We start from the raw sequence: 5,865 nt of genomic DNA, 5'->3' as shown, positions 1-5,865 counted from the left end.
TTTTTTTTTTGAGACAGGGTCTTGCTCTGTCACCCAGGCTAGATAGGCTGGAGTACAGTGGCACAATCTCAACTAACTGCAACCTCTGCCTCCTGGGCTGAAGCAGTTCTCATGCCTCAGCCTCCCTAGTAGCTGGTATTACAGGCATGTTTCACTACACCAGGCTAATTTTTGTATTTTTAGTAGAGACAGGGTTTCAACGTGTTGGCTAGGCTGGTCTTGAACTCTTGACCTCAAGTGACCCACTCGCCTGATCACTTGAGGAAAGGAGTGATCCCTTTCCTCCCCTTTGGATCATGGCTGACACCCCTATAACAAAAGACAGGTATAGAAAAACATAGCAAACTTAGTTTTACTTGACATGGAAGCCTTCAGAATGAAGACCCAAAGATACAGGGAAAACTATTCATTTTTATGCTTATATTCAATGAAATGTAGATTATGAATATGATTGGACAAAAAGGGTGTGGTCCTAATGCTGTTAGAATAGACTGTGTGGGGGAGTTCACCAAGGCCTATCTGTAGCATTTCCTCCTGCCGGGTGTGGGGGTAGGATCCCTCAGGAATGAGTGTCATAATTTCTTTATGGCCAGTTGTTACATAGAAAGGTGGGGAAAAGTTAAGAGCAATGTATTTAGGTTTTATGGCTGGCTTTCAGGAAAAGGGATTCCGGCTTCTATGACCCACCTTGGAGAAAAGGGATTCTAGTTTCTATGGCTCACCTAGGGGAGAATCAGGGGCAAGAGACAGGAAGGCAGAGAAACTGCTTCTGTGGCCTTTATTTGGGGTATCATTTTTTGGGCTCCAGCATTACCTTCACAGCAATAAAAAATACCTAGGTTTTGCCAGGAATTTGGCAACTCTGAGAAGATTAAATCAAGACTACTGCCAACTTCTGTTGTTTCCTTATCATCTCAAATCATCTCAGATGAAAGTCTCTGATAGTTGATCTCAAGGAATTACATGTCGCAGTTGGGAAGCACATTTTTATTTGCTTAAGCTTCTAAAGTCGAATATAATATTTACACATATAAAAATGAACAGCCTAGTGATAGTTGGCCAACTAAGAGAGCAAAATATAGAGTGTTTTTCAAGGGATGACCGTGGCTTTCAACTTTAAAACACAAACCTGATTGAAATGTGATGGTGTGAACATGGCAATGGGCGGTACCATTCTGCAGGTTTGGGAGGGAGAAAGGTCAAAAGCAATGTTGATGCTTAAATTTCGAAAGATTTGGGTTTTGTTGTTGTTGTGTTCTTAGCATTTCCCTGTGAAATTTTTCAAATATACAGGGACATTGAAAGATGAATACTCATACTTCTTATCAATTAACATTGCCACATTAGCTGTCTCTGTAGATGTATGCTTTTTAAAAATTAACTCGTTGAGGCCAGGAACAGTGGCTCACGCCTGTAATCCCAACACTTTGGGAGGCTAAGGCAGGCAGATGGCTTGAGTCCAGGAGTTCAAGACCAGCATGGGCAACATGGTGAATCCCCATCTCCACTAAAAATGCAGAAGTTAGCCAGGCATGGTGGTGCATGCCTGTGGTCCCAGCTGCTTGGGAGACTCAGGTGGGAGGATCTCCTGAGCCTGGGAGGTTGAGGCTGCCATGAGTCTTGATCTTGTGCCACTGCACTCCAGCCTGGGCAACCCAAGTGAGACCCTGTCTCGAAAAACAAAATATTGAAAACAAGTTACAGACATAAGGCTTTTTTTCCCTAAAAATTTAAGCATGTACTCACTGTCTAAGATAAAGGATATTCTAGCTGACTAGAATATCATTATCATCCCTAAGAAAATTAACATTCATTCAATAATATCACCTATCATAGTAATATCATAAATATCAGCTTTTTTTCTCTAGTTGTCTCAAAAATATCCTTTATATCTGTATTTTAAATTCCAGATTCATCCAATCCAGGGTTTATTTATTGCATTTGCCTAAGTTGTGCTGTGTGCTTGACTGACTTGTGGTCGTGGAAACAACTCCAAAGCAGCTTTTATAGAACTGCTATCTCTACAGTTAACAAGAACATTATCCAGATAACATTCTTTTACATGCAGACTTTACAATTTTTTATTTGCTATCTAAGAATGATGAATTTTCCTGTAGTTAATCTATAAGAGCTTGTACAATTGATGAGCCGTGTGCTAGATGCTATGCTGGCCTCGAGGCTCTGACAGCTTAGGAAAGGGAGACACACGTATAAACAGCATGAGAGCAACACCGGGACAATAAAGCAAGAACAGGAGAGGCACAAGGTCTGAAGGAAAGCTTCCCAAAGAAGGTGAATCCCTGAAAGTCTATTTGGGCTGATTTCTTGAAAAAAAAGTCATTACGAGTCATCAGGGCAATTGAAGTAGAGGCATGTTTTTATGGACACAGAGCTACCTAAAGTAGCATGATGTCTCTTGGAAACTTGGAATAGTTTAATACAGGGGATTTTTTTTTTTTTTTTGAGAAAGTCTCACTCTCGTTGTGCAGGCTGGAGTGCAGTGGTGCAATTACAGCTCACTGCAGCCTCCTCCTCCTCAGCTCAAGTGATCCTCCTACCTCAGCCTCCTGAGTAGCTGAGACTACAGACTAGAGATTGAGTTTCGCCATGTTGGCCAGGCTGGTCTTGAACTCTTGGCCTCTGAAATTGCTGGGATTACAGGCATAAGCCATCCTACCTGACCAATGCAGGGAATTTTTAACATTAACAGAGATAGAGAAAAGGAAGTAGGTGGAATGTGTAGGACGCTTGTACTGTTATCTTGCAGGTACAAAGGAACCAGAAAAAGGTTTTAAGTTGAGGGAGGAGGTAATAATAGGCTACTGTCAGGGGTGTCCGATCTTTTGGCTTCCCTGGGCCACATTGGAAGAAGAATGGTCTGGGGCCACACATAAAATACACGAACAAAATCACACACACACAAAAAAACCCTCAATGTTTTAAGAAAATTTAAGAATTTGTGTTGGGCCACATTTGAAGCTATCTTGGGCTGCATGTGGCCGAGGGGCTCAGGTTGGACAAGGTTGGTCCACTCAGTGGGGAGCTGGCAACAGCAACTGGAGGCAGATGATGTGCACCTGAAGGAGCTTTGTTGGAGGCCAGAGACCAGTTGATGCCATGGTCCTGAGGTCAGTGATGAGGGCCATGACTAACCAAAGACATGGTGGAGGGGACAGAAGAAAGGTTGCGTTTGCAAGCTTTTGGGGAGAAATAAATGACAGAGCCTCATTAAATGAAGAAGACTCACTGGATGCAGCTGGGGCTGTTCCCAATGCCTCCCAAATTTCTCACCTGCAAGGCTGGGTGGGTGATGATGCCAACACAGAAACGCAGGAGAAAATGTGGAATGTGGGGATGAGGGGATAAAGAAGAAAACGATAGTTAGGCTTTGGAATTGTTCGCTGGAGAGCCCAGAGAGCCATCTAGGTGCTACACCTGGAAACAGGTTAAAGAGTGGTAAAACCAGGGGCATGAAAGAGATTGCCCAGCGAGGGCTTCTAGAGTGAAACGAAGATTGAAATGAAGACTCTAAGAGGCAGGCAGAGAAACAGGGTCCATCTATGATGGGGATTGAGGAGAGATGGACAGGGAAGGAGGAGGAGAACCTATAAAGACAGTTGTGGAAGAGCCCAGAGGGGAGGGAGTGCTCTTCCCTGTCAGGAAGGTGCTGCTGTTTGCAATGAAACCAAAGCCCAGGGTCCTTTCAGTTTTATGGTGTTGAGCCTTAAGCAAACAGCTGTAATTCTCTTTTACATACAAATCAAATATGAAGCTTTCCGGGCAAAAAAAAGTTAAAATCGCATTCCATATCACTAGAAATGAGTGAGAGCTCATAATTTTTCATTTTATTGGAGAAATTATTTTACATTTTAGTTGAGACTGTGGTAGAGAATGAAAGTACAGGCTCAGAAATCAGGCTGCTCTGTCACTTACTACTTTGCTTTGGAAAGGCCTCAGGTTCCTCATCTATAAAACTGGGCCAGTTCATACCTGCTTATGTTGTAAAGATTACTTGTAGGAAATAATAGCTAGAGTACCTAAAGTGGTGCTTAACCTAGACTAGCTAGCTGTTCAGTAAGTATTCTCTTCTTCCTTTAAAAAAAGATTATCCCTGTAATAACAGCACCTTGGGGCCGGGCGCGGTGGCTCAAGCCTGTAATCCCAGCACTTTGGGAGGCCTAGGCGGGTGGATCACGAGGTCAAGAGATCGAGACCATCCTGGTCAACATGGTGAAACCCTGTCTCTACTAAAAATACAAAAAATTAGCTGGGCATGGTGGTGCGTGCCTGTAATCCCAGCTACTCAGGAGGCTGAGGCAGGAGAATTGCCTGAACCCAGGAGGCGGAGGTTGCGGTGAGCCGAGATCGCGCCATTGCACTCCAGCCTGGGTAACATGAGTGAAACTCCGTCTAAAAAAAAATAAAAATAAAAAATAAAAAAAATAACAGCACCTTGGGAGGCCAAGATAGCAAGATCGCTTGAGCCCAGGATTTTGAGACCAGCTTGGGCAACATGGTGAAACCCTGTCTCTACAAAAAATACAAGAATAAGCTGGGTGTGGTGATGCATGGGTGTGGTGCTATTCGGGAGGCTAAGGAGGTGAGAGGATTGCTTACACCCAGGAAGTGGAGGTTGCAGTCAGCCGAGATTGCACCACTGCACTGCAGTTTGGGTGACTAAGCAAGACCCTGTCTGAAAAAAAAATTATCACTCTAAAGCTGCTGAATGTGTTTAGGATTACATTCCATGAGTGGGAGCATTGCCTGTTTCAAACCCATGCATACCCAGCTCTGTTTGAAATCTATGCACAGCCAGTGACTGCTGGCCCACCTTTGGTTCACAACGCCCTAATTACAAACCTTTTGGAGAGAGTGCACACACAGCTGTAGGTAAATACATCCCATATTCACTCTCACCTACATAGATACCTAGCTTAAAATAAGAACCCCTGCACACATACACATATAGATTATCTCACATCTAGAGAAGATATAGCAAAAACATACATATCTCCTTAGAAATAAGGCCCGGCATGGTGGTTTACATCAGTAATCCCAGCACTTTGGGAGGCAGAAGTGGGTGGATCACTGGATCCCAGGAGTTCGAGATCAGCCTGGCCAACATAGGGAAACCCCATCTCTAACAAAAATACCAAAAACTAGCTGGGCGTGATGGCGCACACCTATAATCCCAGCTGCTCAGGAGGCTGAAAATTGCTTGAACCCAGGAGATGAAGATTGCAGTGAGCTGAGATTGTACCACTGCACTCCAACCTGGCTGATAAGTGAGACTCTGTCTCAAAAACTAAATAAAGAAATGCATATTTTAGTAATCACTGTGTTAACACAGCACATTACATATATTCTCACATTCAAAAGTTAAAAAAAAAAAAGTAATTGTCTATGGTTTCAATAAGGAAGTGAAGTTGAGCGCATGTATCTAAGATAGCAGTAGGAATTCTCAACCTGAAGAAGGAAACTGAGGCAAAATTAACAGAGTTTACTGAGCCAAGATTGGGAACTGCAGCCTGGGACACACTTTCCAGTTGCCTTGCAGAGTGCTCCCGCCAGTGTTTGCTGCAGTCAGGTTTTAAAGGGCAAAAGGAAACAAAAAGGTGGGCTGACAAAGGTGCTTGACAGGAGTGCTCCTTGGTTTATACAAATAACACTGATTAATGATTAGCTGTACATCACTGAACTATAGATGTCCAGTGTATGGTATTTTATGGCTGCTTGGTGTTAGTCTAGAGCCCACATAGCAAGTGGCTTCAAGAGGTTGTCACTTAGCTCAAGGACGTGACTGCCGTCACACACTTTCACATTTCTTTTTTTTTTTTTTTTTTTTTGAGTCGGAGTTTCGCTCTT

This window comes from Cebus imitator, unplaced genomic scaffold (genome assembly GCF_001604975.1).
Source record: "Cebus imitator isolate Cc_AM_T3 unplaced genomic scaffold, Cebus_imitator-1.0 Scaffold9, whole genome shotgun sequence".
Taxonomy (NCBI): Eukaryota; Metazoa; Chordata; class Mammalia; order Primates; family Cebidae; genus Cebus; species Cebus imitator.
Note: the sequence above shows the minus strand (reverse complement) of the source record.